This window comes from Salvelinus sp. IW2-2015, linkage group LG27 (assembly GCF_002910315.2).
Source record: "Salvelinus sp. IW2-2015 linkage group LG27, ASM291031v2, whole genome shotgun sequence".
NCBI lineage: Eukaryota > Metazoa > Chordata > Actinopteri > Salmoniformes > Salmonidae > Salvelinus > Salvelinus sp. IW2-2015.
In genome coordinates this window covers 29,569,834-29,591,360 of record NC_036867.1, presented here as the reverse complement: position 1 = coordinate 29,591,360, position 21,527 = coordinate 29,569,834, and the positions used below count along the sequence as shown (strand labels likewise).

At 43.5% G+C, this 21,527-nt stretch overlaps 1 long non-coding RNA gene across 1 annotated transcript in view; it reads left to right on the top strand.

The window, feature by feature from the left end:
- The first annotated feature begins 16,106 nt into the window (after positions 1 to 16,106).
- Positions 16,107 to 21,527, top strand: part of LOC139023115 (uncharacterized) — a 227,590-nt gene continuing 222,169 nt past the window's right edge. The window contains exon 1 of the long non-coding RNA XR_011474270.1: positions 16,107 to 16,137. This is a non-coding gene — a long non-coding RNA (uncharacterized lncRNA). The remainder of the gene's footprint in view (positions 16,138 to 21,527) is intronic.

The following is a 21,527-nucleotide window of genomic DNA, read 5'->3' as shown; positions in this document are numbered from 1 at the left end:
TATGTGAACGATTGGCTGAGCCTTGGATACAGCCAGTATTGCTCCAAACGTGCATCACTTGTTCGCTTACAGCCAGTAATGATTCAAAGCACCCCCCCATCCTCCCACCCCCACACAAACTTTTTCTCATCGGATCTACACCATTCACGTAGGTCACCTATTTTGGATTCAAAACGGCGAATTTTGCCGAAAGGTGACTAGTTTGCATCCCTGCATTATTTATTTGTGCTGTGAGACCCTGGACAAAAATAACTCTGTGGTTGGGAGGGAGGGAGGGGGGGGGGGGGGGGGCGAGGTCTCACAGAGGGCCGCAGGTGCTGCTAGCACTGAGGATAAAAACAACCTCAGAGAGAGGAAATTACTGAGACCACAGGGCTGCTTGGAAGAAAGGAGGTTGGGGGGGGGGGCAGAATGAGCTAGAGGGCGCAAGGAGGAGGGAGAAAGGGGGTGCTAGAGAAGGAGAGACAAAAAAGAAGGGGGGAGACATGGAGGAGTTACAGGTGGCAATAGCATGCAGACTAGGAGGAGAGGATCGGAATACAATAGGTGATACAGGGAGCGTTCCCAAACGGGAAGAGAGGGAGACAGGGGTAAAGACAATGGAGAGACATAAAGCGTGTCAAGCGAGACAGATCATACTTCCATGACCCGGTCACGGACTGTTTGGGAGGTTGAGGGAACATTGTGTGTGTGTATACGCGCTCAGCTCTGTGTGGAGCCTCTTACAAGGAGTGACTGTAGGAGTCTGCTTTCTGAAGAGTGTACAGGTGTGAGGCAAGGATGGAGGTATAGGGGTATAAGAGTATAGGGGTATAGGAGTACAACTGCATTTCCTCCAACGCAGGGACAGGGCAACAGTGACAGAAACATAGTCAAGTCTCAAAAAGAGARAAGAAATAAACGAACCTCTAGACCAGGGGTATTCAAATCCTACCCTGGAGGTCAGGGCCTATGACTTAACTTTTCTGTATACCAGCCACTGTGGCAGGTAAATAAAGAAATCTACCAGCCACTCAGATTTTTTTACCAGACAAAATATTTTTACAGTATAATTGCACAAAAAAAACACATGAGCATGCTTAGTAACGTTTTAAAACAAGAAATGTATTACTAGTAACAATGTGGTATATTGCTCAATTTAATGTAATATTCTGTAACCGGAGTCATTTTACCAAAATATCACAGAGGCAAAAATATTCAGCTGCCGCTTTAAGGTTCCTTTGGTAAGAGGGCCACTCAAGTCATCACTTGTTCCTGTGAGAATCTCACTAGTAGAGGCTGACAATGTCTCTTTTTGATAGCAGTGGAAGGAAAATCGAACATTGAAAAGCAACCTTTTGAGCAAAACAATGTAAATTGAAAAGAAACGTGAGGACAATGTCTCAATTTAGTAGACTTTAGTAAATTAGACCGACTTTTATGCCTGTGCGCATTGCTTCTAAAAACTACTTTTTCAGTACTTCACTGTCTGTGCTCACAGAGCCCACACAGATAGTATTGCTGCATGAGGTGGGATAGCTGTAACGGTAGGAGTCCGATTTCTTTGTGCATTACTAGATATTAAACAAAACGGCAGAAATGCATTTGTAAATGTAATTTTAGGCCCTGCTGGAGGTCCAAAGTACTGCTGGTTTCTATTGTTCTTGATAATTAAATTGCACCAACCTGGTCTCCCAGGTCTAAATCAGTCCCTGATTAGCGTGGAAGAATACATTTAAAAAAACAGTGGAACTGTCTTTGAGGTACAGATTTGTATTTGAGGACTCTAGACTCCAACCACATCTCTGGACACAAACAGACTCATGGACTTTTTTTTGTTCTCGTCTTTGTATTACATTTTCTAGGCTTACAGTATTTTACTCAGCTGAGCACAGTTTGTACTTTTAGACGAAGTCTTTCTCACCATTTCAGCTGGTCTGGCATGGAGGTCATCAGGGGGAGGTGTCACAATTTCCAGTGGTGGGGCCAGGGCAGAGTCACTGCTGCTCCTCACCAGTAGAGGGATGTCTGGGAAATACCAACACACACAGAAAGAGAAAGAGAAAGAGAAAGAGAGAGAGAGGAGGTCAATGTTGTCCATCAATGCAAATGTGAGCCTCATACAGTAGTACACTGATTGTGTTTGTGTATACTTATCTACGCTTGGTATTAAGTTAAGCACTGTTTTCCAACAACACAAATCCACTGTAAATCTGCCCAAGATTTTGAATCGTCAAGATATGATTTCAGTGCCTTTTTGACGAGAGGATGAAATAAGCATCGGAGGGACAGAGGGAGGGAGAGAAAGAGCGAATGAGCCGGGACCAACACACATACTTTGCGCCCCCCACCCCTCCCTAAATGGAAAGTCAATCTGATCAGCAGCTGCTGCTGCCCACCCCCCCAACCCACCCGTGCCTTGCAACCTAACCCACTCCCCCAATCAAGCCAATTACACCACATGAAACGACTTCGGGTACCAGAGAGGTACACCGAACTACAGGGGAGGAAAATATTTTTACTCTGCTTTTAAAAGCGGCATCAGGGCCAGACCTCAAATAGGCCCGGTCTAACTCCCAAATGGCACTCTATTCCCTATATAGTACACTACTATATAGAGAATAGGGTGGGCCCTGGTCATAAGTAGTGCCCTACATAGGAAATAGGGTGCAATTTGGGACACATATGAAACCACATCTAAAGAGCTGTAGGGGCAACTGAGCTTTTTATACGACTGTAACCTAAAGAGAGTTGGTTAGACCTGGACGCCACAGAGGAGCGAGATAGAAAAAGGCGAAGGAGAGGGAGGAGTAAGGGAGAGAAGTCAAATCTATCTCTCTGATCTTTATCATCCCGTCATCAATCTCACTTTAAAGGGGAAGAGGCCAGGTCTTTCTGGTCCAATTGGGCCAAAATAAAAGACGGATGAGTATCAAGTATATGAAAAAGTTCAAAGGAGAAGTGTTATTGCACTGTATCAGCCAGTCCCACTTTGCTCCTTTGACCTTGCTTTGATGTTAGGACTATGGTGGAAGCTCCGTCCCTATGGTAGCGGCTGTATGAAAGGCCTAAAGGATAGATCCTCTGCAGAGACAGGAGTAGKGGCCAATCATTTTTATTGACCGCATGACCTGACCAGGACAACCGCTCCTTGCTCTAGTGTTGACCCACCCAGGCAGCTAACCACATCAACCAAGCAAGTCACCCTACACCATACAGACAACCTCAGACCAGACCTACCAGGAGGTGTTCTCTACTAGAGTAAATACACACACACTTTCATAGGCAGGCACACACACACATCTTAAGGAATCCAGAAATGCATCCACCTTAACAACCAATTTCAAAACCCCTACAGTGCTATGCTCCTATAAAAGGCCCACCATCTGGAAGCCCATTTTTCCAACGATTTACAAAGAAACAGACACCTTAGAATAGTGTCCCCAATGTTTAACCGAACACTGCTTCTGTTAGCCGATGATGTATTGTCTGTCTGGAAGGTAAAGCTCTGTGTTTAATCCTCTCTGTCACTTGGATCTGTGTCCTATCTGTCTATCACAGCCTTTGTCTGTTACTCTATGTGTGTGTGTGTGTGTGTGTGTGTGTGTCTTTCTCTCTCTCAATTACTCTAGGTTCCCTGACTTATATTAAAAAATACTTCAGAACATTTAAAATGTTGCTCATGACATCTAGAGGCAGAGACCAGGCAATAACTCTACGTACACCCCAAACCCATATTTTTTCCCACTGACATTTCCATTTGTACACATAGGGTAGAGATTTAAAAAGGGGTTCTGTATATAGAAGCAGTATCCTAGTAAAACCTTAATGGACAGCTTTACAACCAATATTGTCCCAGTCTCTCTTACTAGTGGACCTACCTGCATGACATCTCAATATAAGTTAAACACAAATTAAAAACACATATGCATTAACACTTTACTTTCACACACAGCGAGATATACAGTGGGGCAAAAACGTATTTAGTCAGCCACCAATTGTGCAAGTTCTCCCACTTAAAAAGATGAGAGAGGCCTGTAATTTTCATCATAGGTACACTTCAACTATGACAGACAACATGAGGAAAAAAAATCCAGAAAATCACATTGTAGGATTTTTAAGGAATTTATTTGCAAATTATGGTGGAAAATAAGTATTTGGTCAATAACAAAAGTTTCTCAATACTTTGTTATATACCCTTTGTTGGCAATGACAGAGTCAAACGTTTTTTGTAATCTTCACAAGGTTTTCACACACTGTTGCTGGTATTTTGGCCCATTCCTCCATGCAGATCTCCTCTAGAGCAGTGATGTTTTTGGAGCTGTTGCTGGGCAACACGGACTTTCAACTCCCTCCAAAGATTTTCTATGGGGTTGAGATCTGGAGACTGGCTAGGCCACTCCAGGACCTTGAAATGCTTCTTACGAAGCCACTCCTTCGTTTCCCGGGCGGTGTGTTTGGGATCATTGTCATGCTGAAAGACCAGCCACGTTTCATCTTCAATGCCCTTGCTGATGGAAGGAGGTTTTCACTCAAAATCTCACGATACATGGCCCCATTCATTCTTTCCTTACACGGATCAGTCGTCCTGGTCCCTTTGCAGAAAAACAGCCCCAAAGCATGATGTTTCCACCCCCAGCTTCACAGTATGTATGGTGTTTCTTTGGATGCAACTCAGCATTCTTTGTCCTCCAAAACACGACGAGTTGAGTTTTTACCAAAAAGTTATATTTTGGTTTCATCTGACCATATGACATTCTCCCAATCTTCTTCTGGATCATCCATAACTCTCTAGCAACTTCAGACGTGCCTGACATGTACTAGCTTAAGCAGGGGACACATCTGGCACTGCAGGATTTGAGTCCCTGGCGGCGTAGTGTGTTACTGATGGTAGGCTTTGTTACTTTGGTCCCAGCTCTCTGCAGGTCATTCACTAGGTCCCCCGTGTGGTTCTGGATTTTTGCTCACCGTTCTTTGATCATTTTGACCCCACGGGGTGAGATTTTGCGTTGGAGCCCCAGATCGAGGAGATTATCAGTGTCTTGTATGTCTTCCATTTCCTAATAATTGCTCCCACAGTTGATTTCTTCAAACCAAGCTGCTTACCTATTGCAGATTTAGTCTTCCCAGCCTGGTGCAGGTCTACAATTTTGTTTCTGGTGTCTTTGACAGCTCTTTGGTCTTGGCCATAGTGGAGTTTGGAGTGTGACTGTTTGAGGTTGTGGACAGGTGTCTTTTATACTGATAACAAGTTCAAACAGGTGCCATTAATACAGGTAACGAGTGAGAGACAGAGGAGCCTCTTAAAGAAGAAGTACAGGTCTGTGGAGAGCAAGAATCTTGCTTGTTTGTAGGTGACCAAAATACTTATTTTCCACCATAATTTGCAAATAAATTCATTAAAAATCCTACAATGTGATTTTCAGTTTTTTCTTCTCATTTTGTCTGTCATAGTTGAAGTGTACCTATGATGAAATTACAGGCCTCTCTCATCTTTTAAGTGGGAGAGAACTTGCACAACTGGTGGCTGACTAAATACTTTTTTGCCCACATGTATATATTTTTATTATTTTACCTTTATAATTAGGCAAGTCAGTTTACGAAACAAATTCTTATTTACAATGGCGGCCTACCCGGGCCAAACCCTAACGAAGCTGGGCCACTTGTGTGCCGCCTTATGGGACTCCCAATCACGGCCGGTTGTGATACAGCCTGGAATTGAACCAGGGCTGTAGTGACGCCTCTAGCACTGAGATGTAGTGCCTTAGACCACGCGCCACTCGAGCTCCTAATAAATACATGTAGGGTGTGACCAAATACTGTGGGGGGGGGGGGGGGGGGGGGGGGCTGGGAATTGTACAGTATAACATAATTACAACATTATTTATTGACTACATTATAATTGATATTTGACTACGAGTATCGATGTCAATTTTATTTCCATTCGTGATCAAAACAAATTGTCTCATGCAGTCTCTGCAGCAGGCATATAGCGAGCTAGATGTTTGGAACATCAAATTGCAATATCGAATTGCAATACATACATACATTCAGAAAGTATACACAAACCTTATCCTTTCTCACATTTTGTTGTGTTACAGCTTGCATTTAAAATGGTTTACATTTAGATTTGTGTCACTGATCTACACACAATACCCCATAATGTCAAAGTGGAATTTAGTTTGTAGTACATTTTAGAAATTAATAAAAAAATGTTACGCTGAAATGTCAATAGGTATTCAACCCCTCTGTTATTTAGGCAAGCCTAAATAAGTTCAGGAGTAAACATGTGCTAAACAAATTGCATAATACGTTGCATGACCTCATTACGTGTTCAATAATAGTGGTTAAAAGTGGATTCCACCATAGTATAGGAGAGTTAAAATGGTTATTCCATCAAACTTCAAATGATTAGAATAGTTCACAAAACAGAACATCCAGGTTAAGGTTCAGAGGCGAATGCTCGCGAACAGGAATGTTCCAAGTTCAGACAGAAGGGGGAATCAGATCGCTATGATCGCCAGGAACCTTACTTTTGATTTATACTTTCATTTGTTGCGCTACTAGTACTGCCTGTTGACGTTAAGGAGGTAGCTACAGTAGCTGGATGATATTAACATCTTCGGTTTTTATTTGATTAAATCTACTTTATTTCATCGAGGTGCTTACTACTAACACCCTGGTACGACCCGTAGCTCCCGTTCTCCTCAGTCCGTGAAAACACAGAGAGAAATGGGTGTCGCTGATTACTCCTGTGTAGAAGTCCATAATGTGAAATAAAGCACACAATGAATAAATGGAGATGTGAGACAGAATGTGTTTTACTTTTCTCCATGCTCCTCTATAGAACAACTTGACAGATGGTGCATTGAAGAATGACATATTCAAGTCCTGACATTTTCATAATACCATTGCAGGTATGGTTATATTGTCTATGAATTACTATTATACAGTCTTTGTATTGAAGTTTGTTTATTACTGTAGTCTATACATTATTGCTTTGTCTATAAATGTGATTGTGTGGGTCCGTGAAAACAGAGAGAGAGAACAAGTTGTCAGACGGTGCGTTGAAGACTGATCATTCCTAACCTGACTTTTCATAATACCATTGCAGATCTACATAAAAGCCCAAAAAGACAGCCATGGTGTGGCTCTTCATTTCTTGGTTCTTTTGTGGTACTTATAAAGACCGCTACAATGAGGCCAATGGTGATTTTAATGGTTGTGAAATGAGAAAACGGAGGATGGCTCAACAACATTGAAGTTACTCCATTATATTAACCTAAATGACAGAGTGAAAAGAATACATGCACAGAATTAAAATATTCCAAACCATGCATCCTGTTTGCAACAAGGCACTTAAGTAATACTGCAAAAAAGAGTTATGTTTGTGGCAAATCCAACAACACATTACTGAGTACCACTCTTCATATTTTAAGCATGTGGTGGCTGAATCATGTTATGGGTATGTTGTCATCGGTAAGAACTAGGGATTTTTGGGGGGGGATAAAAAGAAACGGAATCTATAAGCACAGGCGAAAACCTGGTTCAGTCTGCTTTCCAACAGACACTGCGAGATGAATTCACATTTCAGCAGGACATTAACCTAAAACACAAGGTCAAAACTGGAGTTTCTTACCAAGACAAGATTGAATGTTCCTGAGTGGCCTMGTTACAATTTTGACTAAAATCTACTTGAAAATCTATGGCACAATTTGAAAATGGCTGTCTAGCAATGATCAACAATCAACTTGACAGAGTTTGATGAATTTTGAAAAGAATAATGGGTAAATAGTGTACAATCCAGGTGTGCAAAGAGACTTATCCAAAAAGACTTACAGCTGTAATCACCGCCAAAGGTGATTCTACAAAGTATTGACTCAGGGGTGTGAATACTTGTGTAACAGTTTTTTCTGTACTTCATTTTCAATAAATTGGCAAAAAACACGTTTTCACTTTGTCATTATGGGGTATAATGTGTAGATGGGTGAGTAAAAAAAGAAACAGTTTAATCAATTTTGAATTCAGGCAGTAACATAACAAAATGTGAAATAAGTCAAGGAGTATGAATACTTTCTGAAGGCACAGTTTCGTATCGGCACCTAAGTATCATGATCATATCGTATCGAGAGGTCCCTGGCAATTCCCAGCCCTACCAAATACCAGCTCAGACTACTCAGTCATGGACAAAAAGCACTTCAGAGTCCTCCCAGGGTAAGGTACCTATGATTTTGTTATATGAAGAGGCTGAGTACACATAATTAGGGCCCAGAGTATATCCTCACCTGACTTGACCAGGAAAACTGATGACCAAGGTACAGATCAGTAAAATGTCTCCCTCTTCARTGCTCCCACTTTAAGGGGCAAATCCTAACTCCAATTTTTAAGTAGAATTTTCAATGGGAGATTAAGTTTTTTGCTTAAGTGGGATTGAACATTTGCTTCCTAAACCTGAGGCATTTAGGGAGAGCTAGGGAGAATCTCAATAGCATATTCTTCACGTCCTCTCGCCGCCTCCTCAAAACCCATTGGATGAGAAAGCCAGAGGCGTCTCTGACCTCTGACCCTAGAGCATAGGTTCATGGAAGATCAGAAGGCCCAGAAGAGAACGGCAGTAGATTGTTTWGTCTTCTCTGTCTTTGTCTCAATTGTTGAGTTCAATGATAATCCATTGAGGAGCATGTATCCTAATGGACTGCTAATTCAGTTTGTAATATGTAATGGAATTCTGAATATTTGAAAAAAAACTCGCTCTTCAAAACGGTTATTGATCTCATCTAAACTAAGGCAAAGCCACAGATGAAATAACCATTCCCATTTGGTCCTGTGTGTGTGTGCGCGTCTGTGTGGGAGCGTGTCTGTGTGCGCCCAGAGTGATCTTGTCTCGTCAGATCAATAGAACCCTCCTGCCCAGGGTGCTCGTGGGACGCAGTGATAAGGACTGTCATCCCCTCTCGCCAACAGGAGTGTGTGTGTGTGTGTGTGTGCGCTCAGTGCAGTACAGTGATCGATGCAGGTCTAATCATCCGACTGGGACTCTGGTGGGGCTCAATCACAATGTTAAAACAACCAAGTTCCAATCCTGTCCTCTACACTGTTATAGCACATCCACACACATCTGTCAAATTGTACCACTAAACAACACCCAGTGTTATGACTGGGGCCAGAAGTATTTCCTCACCACAGAGCCTAGCGAAGGAACTACTGCAGTCTGCCGTTATCTCGCTTTCCAATCAAGGTGCATGAATTGAGGAGAAAACTGAAGTGAAAATGCACTCACCACAGGAAAAAACTATGAACAGAAAAAATAAAACTCTAGTTACGGCACATAAGTAGGACATCATGACCGATCATAAAACAAGACCATGTACGCTGAACAAAACATAAACGCAACATGTAAAGTGTTGATTCCATGTTTCATGAGCTGAAATAAAATATCTCAGAAATGTCTCCTAAGCACAAAAAGCTTATTTCTCTCAAATGTTGGGCACAAATTTGTTTACATCCCTGCTAGTGAGCATTTATCCATTGCCAAGATAATCCATTCACCTGACAGGTGTGGCATATCAAGAAGCTGAATAAACAGCATAATCATTACACAGGGCCACCTTATGCTGGGGACAATAAAAGTCCACTCTAAAATGATTTTWTTTTCTCACACAAAACAATGCCACAGATGTCTCAAGTTTTGAGGGAGAGTGAYGTCGGAGGGGAAGGCTGTCGTTTTACGGGCTCCAAACCAACTGTGCTAATTTATTCTTCATTTCGCATTGTTTGTAACTCATTTTGTACATAATGCTGCTGCTACCGTYTCTTATGTCCCGAAAAAAAAAGTTTCTGAATATTAGAACAGCGATTACTCACCTCGAACTGGGCTAAGATTTTTTTCTTTAATGAGTTCGATGCGAAGGACATACTGCTTTGTCAAGACAAGGCCCAAATCTGTCATAAGCGTGAAGAAAAGATGGGGAAAGAGGGCAGGGTAACTTGTAAGAATTCGCAGATGAGTAGGTAAACCCCCAAAACACTCAGTATTATTGGCCAACGTGCAATCATTGGAAAACAAACCGGACGATCAAGACTATTCTACCAACGGGACATTAAAAACTAACATTTCATGTTTCACCAAGATTTGGCTGAACAACGATACGGATAATTAGGGCTGGCCGTCTTCTCCATGTATCGGCAGGACAGAGCAGCTACATCTGGTAAGACGAGGGGCGGGGGTGTGTGTCTATTTATCAATAACTGCTGCTGCGCAAAGTCTGATATTAAAGAAGTCTCGAGGTATTGCTCGCCTGAGGAAGAATACCTCATGATAAGCTGTAGACCACACTATCTACCAAGAGAGTTCTCATCTATATTATTCGTAGACGTCTATCTCCCAYTACAAACCGATGCTGGCACTAAGACCGCACTCAACGAGCTGTATAAGGCCATAAGCAAACAAGAAAATGCTCACCCAGAAGCAGCCGGGGACTTTAATGCAGGCAAACATAAATCGGTTTTACCTAATTTATACCAGCATGTGCAACCACCGATGGGAAAAAAACTCAAGACCACCTTTACTCCACACACAGAGACGCATACAGAAACTCCATTTGGCAAATCGGACCATAATTCTATCCTCCTTATTCCTGCTTACAAGCTAAATTTAAAAGCAGTAAGTACCAGTGACTCACTCAATACGGAAGTGGTCAGATGACACGGATGCTATGCTACAGGTCTGTTTTGCTAGCACAGCCTGGAATATGTTCTGGGATTCATCCAATGACATTGAGGAGTATACCACTTCAGTCGCCGGCTTCATCCATAAGTGCATTGACGACGTCGTCCTCACAGTGACAGTACGTACATTTCCCAACCAGAAGCCATGGACTACCGGCAACAACCACACCAAGCTAAAGGGAAGAGCTGCAGCTTTCAAGGACCGAGACACGAATCCAGATGCTTATAAAGAAATCCAGCTATGCCCTCAGACGAACCATCAAACAGGCAAAGCATCAATACAGGACTAAGATTAAATCCTACTACACCAGCTCTGACACTCGTCGGATGTGGCAGGGCTTGAAAACTATTACGGACTACAAAGGGAATCCCAGCCGCGAGCTGCCCAGTTACGCAAGCCTACCAGATGAGCTAAATGCCTTTAATGCTCACTTGAGGCAAGCATCACTGAAGCATGCTTGAGAGCACCAGCTGTTCCAGACATCAACACCATCATGCCAGAAACCCTAGGCCCACTCCAATTCGCATACCGCACCAACAGGTCCACAGATGACGCAATCTCAATCGAAATCAACAATGCCCTTTCCCACCTGGACAAAATAACCACCTATGTGAGAATGCTGTTCATTGACTACAGCTCAGCATTCAACACCAGAGTGCCCATAAAGTGTATCACTAAGCTAAGGACCCTGGGCCTAACACCTCCCTCTGCAACTGGATCCTTGACTTCCTGACAGGCCGCTCCCAGGTGGTAAGGGTAGGCAACAACACATCTGTCACGCTGATTCTCAACACTGGGGTCCCTCAGGAGTGCGTGCTTAGTTCCCTCCTGTACTCCCTGTTCACCCATGACTACATGGCCAAGCACGACTCTAAAACCATCATTAAGTTTGCTGACGACAACGATGAGAGTTTGATCACCGACAACAATGAGACAGCCTATGGGGAAGTGGTCGGAGACTCCGCAGTGTGATGCCAGGACAACAACCTCTATCTCAAAATGAGCAAGACAAAGGATCTGATTGTAGACTATAGGACAAGGAGGACCGAACAGGCCAGCATAAACATCGACGGAACTGAAGTTGAGCAGGTTGAGAGTTTCAGGTTCCTTGGTGTCCACATCACCAACCAACTATCATGGTTCAAACTAGGGTTGCACATTTTGGGGAATATTCAGAGGTGGAAACTTTCCGTGGGAATTAACGGGAATATATGGGAATTAACGGAAATATATGCAAATTAATATTAATACCATTTAAAATGTAGATGTTTTTTTGCATTGGATATACTTACTATCTCATATGGAAACAGAAATATAAACCTTTTACTTTATCATAAGTAGACATAATTATAAATGATTAAATCCTTCCAATAGTAAAATCCAAACTTGTTATGAATTGAAATTTAATTAAATGAGTTGACTCTTCACACGGGATGATGTCACTGAACATCAAAAGGGAATATTGAACGATCCACAATGATCCATTGCATCTCCCAAAGACGTTTTCAACATACATCTGTAAAGTGATAGTCTAGAAACTAAAGCTTTGGTTGTCTTCCTCTCAGGCTTCCATGTCTTCTCCCTGGACCTCCTCTATGTCCACCTCTTGAACATCAGACTCAACAGCCTCACTCTGAGGCCTCATCTTTACTGTCACTTTCCAACCTTGTTGAGGATGGCTCATTGTCAGGCTCAAAAAGCCAAAAATTTGCCAGGATGGCCACCAATTTTTCAACCCTTGTATTGGTCTGCCTGTTGTTTGCTTTGGTGTGTGCGTTTCCAAACAAGGACCAGTTGTGCTCTGAGGTGGATGATGTTGGTGGGATTTCGAGGATGATGGAGGCAACAGGAGAAAGAGCCTCAGATCCACAAAGGCACTTCCACCAGGTGTGTGATGAGATATGTTGGCACAACTGCCATATTGCATCTCCATCCTAAAGCCCTTACTTGGAAGTGTACTTCGCCAGACTGCCAAGAACCTTGCCCTCATCCAGGCCAAGGTGGCGAGACATGGTAGTGATGACACCATAGGCCTTGTTGATCTCTGCACCAGACAGATRCTCTTGCCAGCATACATGGGGTCCAACATGTACGCTGCGGTGTGTATGGGCTTCAGGCAGAAGTCTTCACGCTTTTTGATGTATTTCAAAACTGCAGTTTCCTCTGCTTGGCGCAACAGTGAAGTGGTCAGAACAGTACGGATTTCTTCTCTTACATCTGCAAGCAGAGTCTGAACATCAGACAGGATAGCATTGCCTCCCTCAATCCGTGCAATGGCTACCACTATAGGTTTCAGGCTGCTTACCACTCTCTCCCAAAATACATCATCCAGGAGGATCCTCTTGATTGTGCTGTCCATATCGGCAGACTGTGATATGGCCATTTCTTGGAGAGACTCCTTCCCCTCCAGGAGACTGTCAAACATGATGACAAAACCACCCAACGGGTGTTGCTGGGMAGCTTCAATGTGGTACTCTTATTCTTCTCACTTTGCTTGGTGAGGTAGATTGCTGCTATAACTTGATGACCCTTCACATACCAAACCATTTCCTTGGCTCTCTTGTAGTGTATCCTTTGTTTTCAGTGCCATGATGTACTTGAGGAGCAGATTCAATGCATGAGCAGCACAGCCAATGGGTGTGATTTGAGGGTAAGACTCCTCCACTTTAGACCAAGCAGCCTTCATGTTCGCAGCATTGTCGGTCACCAGTACAAATACCTTCTGTGGTCCAAGGTCATTGATGACTGCCTTCAGCTCATCTGCAATGTAGAGACCGGTGTGTCTGTTGTCCCTTGTGTCTGTGCTCTTGTAGAATACTGGTTGAGGGGTGGAGATGATGTAGGTCATTATTCCTTTCCCACGAACATTCGACCACCCATCAGAGATGACTGCAATACAGTCTGCTTTCTCTATGATTTGCTTGACCTTCACTTGAATTCTGTTGAACTCTGCATCCAGTGAATGAGTAGATAAAGCATGTCTGGTTGGAGGTGTATGCTAGGTGATAAACATTCAGAAATCTCTTCCAATACACATTGCCTGTGAGCATCAGAGGTGAACCAGTTGCATACACAACTTGAGCAAGACATTCATCAGCATTTATCTGACTACGTTCCCCCATTGAGTCAAAAAAACATCTGATTCCAGGAGGACCATGAGCTGTTGCTATCGATAAGGTGTCTGATTCATCATTTTCACCTCRAATAGAAGTAGAGGGACTTTTGTCAGAGGTTGCTTGTTGTGAGCGCTGAGGGAACTTTATGATTCGGCATCTTTGTTGCATTCTTCACATATGAATTGGCACAGTATGTACACAGCTTTTCCTTCTACATTTGCTRCAGTGAAATGTCTCCACACATCAGATAGTGCCCGTGGCATTTTCATGTAAAGATTAGAAGAAAAAAAAGAAGAAAAAATTCTATGTACAGATAAATAGTTAAGCAGTTAGATTAAACAACTCCTTTGTAAGATACATGTTTTTAAATGAAAATGTAAGGAAACAGGTGAATTAACACTCAGTTAGCAGGCTCAAGCGAGCTAAAACCCACATGGTAGCAAAAACTAACAGAAATTGATAAGTTAGAAATGATTTAAACACACTTTTCTGTTGGCTACTATTTTCTAGTTAACAAAAAAATCATGTACGTCCTATAAAATATATTCATCCCAGCCAGTATTGTAATCAAAACTTACCAGAAAGCATGTTGTCCTTGGTTCAGACAGTGTAGTAGTGTGGGCTCAATAGCATCTCATTAGCGTGCAAGATCTTGAAAATCAGCTGTACATTTGATGGAAGAGTGCACTGCACATGTGATGGAAGAATACACCGTGCATGCAGAGGGTTGCAACTCCATTGAATTGGGGATAGCTTAACCAAAATATGCCACAAGACCTAGAATTCCCTTGTGCATCCCACAAAAAAAGGTTCACTGTTATAAGCTAAATTTTTTATGAGTTTAAGCAAAATTCCCAAAATTCCAGGGCTTAACTTCTGATGGAAAAATTAAGGAAATTTACCGGAAAGTTTCCCACCCTTTGCAACCCTAGTCCAAGACACTTGTGAAGAGGCAAGACAGTCGTGAAGAGGGCAAGACAACATATTCCCCCCTCACGACACTGAAAAGATTTGGTATGGGTCCACAGATCCTCAAAAAGTTCTACAGCTGCACCATCGAGAGCATCCTGACCAGTTGCATCACCGCCTGGTATGGCAACTGCTCGGCATCTGACCATAAGGCGCTACAGAGGGTTGTGCGTACGGCCCAGTACATCACTGGGGCCAAGCTTCCTGACATCCAGGACCGGTGTACTAGGCGTGTCAGAGAAAGGTCCCAAAAATGTTCCAAGACTCCAGTCACCCAAGTCAGACTTCTGCTACTCCACGGCAAGCGATACCAGAGTGCCAAGTCTAGGACCAAAAAGCTCCTAACAGCTTCTACCCCCAAGACATAAGACTGCTGAACAACTAATCAAATGACCACCTGGACTATTTACATTGACCCAGCCTTTGTTTTTCCACTGCTGCTACTCTCTGTTTATTATCTATGCATAGTCACTTTACAAATTACCTCGACTAACCTGTACCCCCGCACATTGACTTGGTATGGTACCCCCTATATAACCACGTTATTGTTATGAAAATGTATTGTGTTACCTTTTGATTGATAATTATTTTTATTTTTTTAAACTTTTGTTTATTTAGTAAATATTTTAACTATATTTCTTTAACTGCATTGTTGGTTAAGGGCTTGTAAGTAAGCATTTTACGTTAATTCGTTATTCGGCGCATGTGACAAATACAATTTTTTTAAATTTTAATTGGCATGCTGACTGCAGGAATGTCCACCAGAGCGGTTGCCAGAGAAGTGAATATTAATTTCTCCATCATAAGCCTCACAAGTCCTCAACTGGCTGGCAGCTTCATTAATTAGTACCCACAAAACACAAGTCTCAACATCAACAGTGAAGAGGCGACTCCGGGATGCTGGCCTTCTAGGCAGAGCTGCAAAGAAAAAGCCATATCGCAGACTGACCAATAAAAAGAAAAGATTAAGATGGGCAAAAGAACACAGACACTTCACTGTTGACGTTGAGACTGGTGTTTTGTGGGTACTATTTAATGAAGCTGCCAGTTAAGGAATAGTGAGGCATCTGTTTCTCAAACTAGACACTCTAATGTACTTGTCCTTTTGCTCAGTTGTGCACCGGGGCCTCCCACTCTTTCTATTCTGGTTAGAGACAGTTTGCGCTGTTCTGTGAAGGGAGTAGCTCACAGCGTTGCACGAGATCTTCAGTTTCTTGGCATGGAATAGCCTTCATTTCTCAGAACAAGAATAGACTGACGAGTTTCAGAAGAAAGAACTTTGATTCTGGCCATTTTGAGCCTGTAAACGAACCCACAAATGCTGATGCTCCAGATACTCAGCTAGTCTAGTCTAAAGAAGGCCAGTTTTATTGCTTCTTTAAATCAGCACAAAAGTTTTCAGCTGTGCTGACAAAATTGCAAAAGGGTTTTCTAATGATGATAATGCCTTTTAAAATGGTTAAAAAATTGAATTTTTATTCAAAAAGCAGTTTCCTGCTACAACAATCATTTACAACATTAACAATGTGTACACTGTATTTCTGATCAATTTGATGTTATTTTAAATGAACAAAAAATTGGCTTTTCTTTGACCCCAAACGTTTGAACTGTAGTGTATATACAGTGGGGAGAACAAGTATTTGATACACTGCCGATTTTGCAGGTTTTCCTACTTACAAAGCATGTAGAGGTCTGTCATTTTTATCATAGGTACACTTCAACTGTGAGAGACGATACCTAAAACAAAAATCCAGAAAATCACATTGTAATGTATTTTTAAGTAATTAATTTGCATTTTATTGCATGACATAGAGTATTTGATCCTACAACCAGTTAGAATTCCGGCTCTCACAGACCTGTAGTTTTTCTTTAAGAAGCCCTCCTGTTCTCCATTCATTACCTGTATTAACTGCACTGTTTTGAACTCGTTACTGTATAAAAGACACCTGTCACAACACTCAATCACACACAGACTCCAACCTCTTCCACAATGCCAAGAGCAGAGAGCTGTGTAAGGACATCAGGGATAATTGTAGACCTGTACAAGGCTGGGATGGGCTACAGGACAATAGCCAAGCAGCTTGGTGAGAAGGCAACAACTGTTGGCACAATTATTAGAAAATGGAAGAAGTTCAAGATGACGGTCATCACACCCTCGGTCTGGGGCTCCATGCAGATCTCACCTCGTGGGGGCATCAATGATCATGAGGAATGTGAGGATCAGCCAGAAGACACACGGCAGGACCTGGTCATTGACCTGAAGAGAGCTGGGACCACAGTCTAAGGAAAAACCATATAGTAACACACTCACGCCGTCATGGATTAAATCCTGCAGCGCACGCAAGGTCCCCTGCTCAAGCCAGCGGATGTCCAGGCCCGTCTGAAGTTTGCATCAATGACCACTGGATATATCGACAGAGAGGAGGCAATGGGAGAGGTCGGGATCGTTGGTCTGATGATGACAATGAAATAGAGCTTTTGTTTGCTCTACAACTCCAAGTACTGCACCGGTTCCCTTGGCAGGATTACGAAGATGAGTATCAGGGATACCTCCCAAAATAGAAGACTAACACTATTCCCCAACCGTGAACTTATACGTAATGGACAGAGGTGGACACATCTATCACTCTCTTCTGCTCGGGATCTGCTCTTCTTTGCCATAAGAGGTGCCATGCGACGCACTTGCCATATCCCTGGTATTCCGGGCGATGCGCTATACTGCGTACTTCGTCGCGGCGCCCCATTGCATCCCTGCGTACGATCTTTCGACCAGAACAACGCTCCTTTCGCTCAGCCTAGAACGCAGCACTCTGATAGATGGGTGCGTATCGGTCTGGGCTCGCTTCCACGCATTGTAATCACTGTGACCCGAAACACCAGCCACGGTGCAACTAACGTGAGTGTGCGCCTCCCGCTTAACAGAGAGTATTAGTCATGAAGGTGCCTGTCGGAGTGTGGGCCCCATAGCCAGTCTCCAGACCTGAAACCCCAAGAGCATGAAATCCTTTGGAGGGAGCCGAAAGGTCGATTGCCAGTCGACAGCCCCGGAAACCTGAGAGGATTAGCTGGAGAAGGTTGTAAGCTGGGTACGGAGAGTGGGGTCCAAATGGAAGATCCCTGTAAGCCCAAGGACAGTGATGTGCAAGGGAATGGTCAAGGAAGCTACAGGAGGAGAAACGGGTGTGATCTCTGTAGATTGAAGGAAGCTAAGGTCTTCTGTAACGACCATAATTAGTTCAGAGGGATCTGGACTTGTTTCTGATGATATGAGGAAGAAGGATACTTAACTGGAGGATCGATAGTGAGGAAGGCAATAAAAATGGAGCGCAGACATTAAGATTGGATAGGAGAGTGAGTGGAAGATAGAAGGAGGGACGAAAAGAGAGAGGGAGTAGACGACGAGAGGCGTAAAGGACACGCAGAAGGAGAAGGAAGGAGAGGATCGGAGAAGAGAGGAGTGAATGGAGATTTGGTAGCCTGGGGAGTTATTCTGTGGGTTGTTAGAGTTCCGCGGTCTCTCGCGAGAAGTGTGAAAATGGGTAAACTATGTGATAAAAGAATTACAGGATCGGCGTGCTAAACACTGCTTGTGTAGAGTAGGAGGAAGAAGACTGCGAAAACATTGTCAGGTACGAGGTGTCAAGATAGACTTGTGTCCCCGAACTGTTAGTTATATAGGTAGATGCTTAAAAGAGATATTGGTGATTTGATTAATACTATTATGTGGGGGTGTAGCCAAATGGGCTCAGAAGGAGAAAAGAGAATGGAGCAAGGAGTAGGTGGAGAGTTGATAGGCGAAGAGCGGAATGGGAAATGGCAGATTTTGTTGGGAGTATGGCGGCCGACTGAAGCCTAACACATTAATATATTAGACAGGTGGGGACATACTGTAAGATAGCATGCACATAGCTAGTAGGACATAGGCGGTAACGGGTACATTAGAGAAGTGTTAGTTCCCAAGGATTTCTGTGTGTGTTCTGCCCCTCTCGCTAACGTCGCGCCGTAGGTGAAAAGACGCTCTCGCCCGCCGGCACACAGCGGAGCACAGTGGGTGTGAGTACGAGATATAGAGGACGCACAGAAAAGCCAGAATGATGCTTAATTAGAAGATGGAGTAAAGAAAAGACAAAGAGAGTGCCGCGTGTGGCACACGATGAGAAGAGGGAGTCCTGAGTACAGACAGTGCGGAGAAGTGGACTGGGGATGTGAAGGGAGGTATGGTAGCTGAGAAAGTGTTTAAGTGAGTTCTCCACCCATGCTTTTGTTAGTAGACTGAGACGAATTAAATAAGCTGCTTTTGTCATCTCAACCTATGTGGGGGAGCTCCATAGGGCCATGTCCTAACTATGTAAGGGGTTGAGGGGTGGCAGGAAGGGGTCCTAAAAGGTTTTTTAAAAAGGGTTCAAATGAGAGGCATTGAAAAAAAGTCTTCATGCTCGGCTGGACCCTGGGCACGCTAACAGGCTACAGTGTTAATCCAGTTAGTTGCTGAGTCCCATCCCAGAGCACTGCGGTTGGTTAGCGAGGAGCTGTGATCCAGAACGCCAAGGGTTAGGGAGGAAGCGGTGAGAGTTGGGGGGCAGCTGGGTGGTTGGGTGAGTGACTGGCAGGTGGTGAATGGTGTGGTAGGGGGTGGCAGAAAGAGGATGGGGGGGTCAGAGGGGTTGGCACTCTGCTCTGGGTCATGGAACATCTGATGGATGGTGGGAGAGGAGGATTGACTGAAAGAAAGGGGGAGAAGGATGAGAGAAAAGGAGGACAGTAGTAGGAGAGAGAAAGGGGTGTGAGGAAAGAATAAACAATATAACGATATCTAAACGATATAACCGCCATCGATAAAAGACAGTACTGTGCAGCCGTCTTCATCGACCTGAACAAAGGCTTTCGACTCTCAATCACCGCATTCTTATCAGCAGACTCAATAGCCTTGGCTTCTGAAATGACTGCCTCGCCTGGTTCACCAACTACTTCTCAGATAGAGTTCAGATCAAATCGGAGGGCCTGTTGTCCGGACCTCTTGTAGTCTCTATGGGGGTGCCACAGGGTTCAATTCTCTGGCCGACTCTTTTCTCTGTATACATCAATGATGTCGCTCTTGCTGCTGGTGATTCTCTGATTCACCTCTACGCAGACAACACCATTCTGTATAGATCTGTCCCTTCTTTGGACACTGTGCAAACAAACCTCCAAATGAGCTTCAATGCCATACAACACTCCTTCCGTAGCCTCCAACTGCTCTTAAATGCTAGTAAAACTAAGTGCATGCTCATCAACCGATTGCTGCCCGCACCCTCCCGCCTGACTAGCATCACTACTCTGGACGGTTCTGACTTAGAATATGTGGACAACTACAAATACCTAGGTGTCTGGTTAGACTGTAAACTCTCCTTCAAGACTCACATTAAGCATCTCCAATCCAAAATTAAATCTAGAATCGGCTTCCTATTTCGCAACAAAGCCTCCTTTACTCATGCTGCCAAACATACCCTCGTAAAACTGACTATCCTACCGATCCTTTTCCGTGACGGCGATGTAATTTACAAAATAGCCTCCAACACTCTACTCAGCAAATTGGATGCAGTCTATCACAGTGCCATCCGTTTTGTTACTAAAGCCCCATATACTACCCACCACTGCGACCTGTATGCTCTCGTTGGCTGGCCCTCACTACATATTCGTCGCCAAACCCACTGGCTCCAGGTCATCTATAAGTCTATACTAGGTAAAGCCCTGCCTTATCTCAGCTCACTGGTCACCATAGCAACACCCACCTGTAGCAAGCGCTCCAGCAGGTATATTTCACTGGTCATCCTCAAAGCCAACACTTCCTTTGGCCGCCTTTCCTTCTAGTTCTCTGCTGCAAATGACTGGAACGAAGTGCAAAAATCACTGAAGCTGGAGTCTTATATCTCCCTCTAACTTTAAGCATCAGCTGTCAGTGCAGCTTACCGATCACTGTACATAGCCAATATGTAAATAGCACACCCAACTACCTCACCCCTATATTATTACTGACCCTCTTGCTCTTTTGCACCCCAGTATCTCTACTTGCACATCATCATCTGCACATCTATCACTCCGGTGTTTAGGCTAAATTDTAATTATTTCCCCTCTATGGCCTATGTATTGCCTACCTCCCTACATTTGCACACACTGTACATAGATTTTTTTCTATTGTGTTATTGACTGTACGTTTGTTTATGTGAAACTCTGTGCTGTTTGATTTTGTCGCACTGCTTTGCTTTATCTTGGCCAGGTCGCAGTGTAAATGAGAACTTGTTCTCAACTGGCCTACCTAGTTAAATAAAGGTGGGGGAAAAAATAGAACATGAGGAGAAGGGTAAGAGAGAAATAAAGGGGGAGTGAGGAAAGAAGAAAATGAGGCGAGAAATGGAAGAGAAAGAAAGGGGAAGTAGGGAAGAAGAAAATTAGGAGGAAGAAGGGGATTTGGGAAAAGTGTGAGAGCCGGAGGTTAAGTTTTCTGTAACGGTACACCTTGGCCTAGATGTTTACATTAAAAGGACATGACTTATCCCAAAGAATGCCAGAGCCGCACTTAAATCCTCTTTCACAGGCAGTGAATTAAAAGCTGAGCTTCTCTTTACATAGCAGTTCTAAATTCTGTGAGGTTGTTAAATGAACATGCACGCAAGTATGCTTAGTCATGCAACCACTCACCTAAAACTGCACACGTATACTAACAAACTACAGTGACCACACACGTACATTGTTGC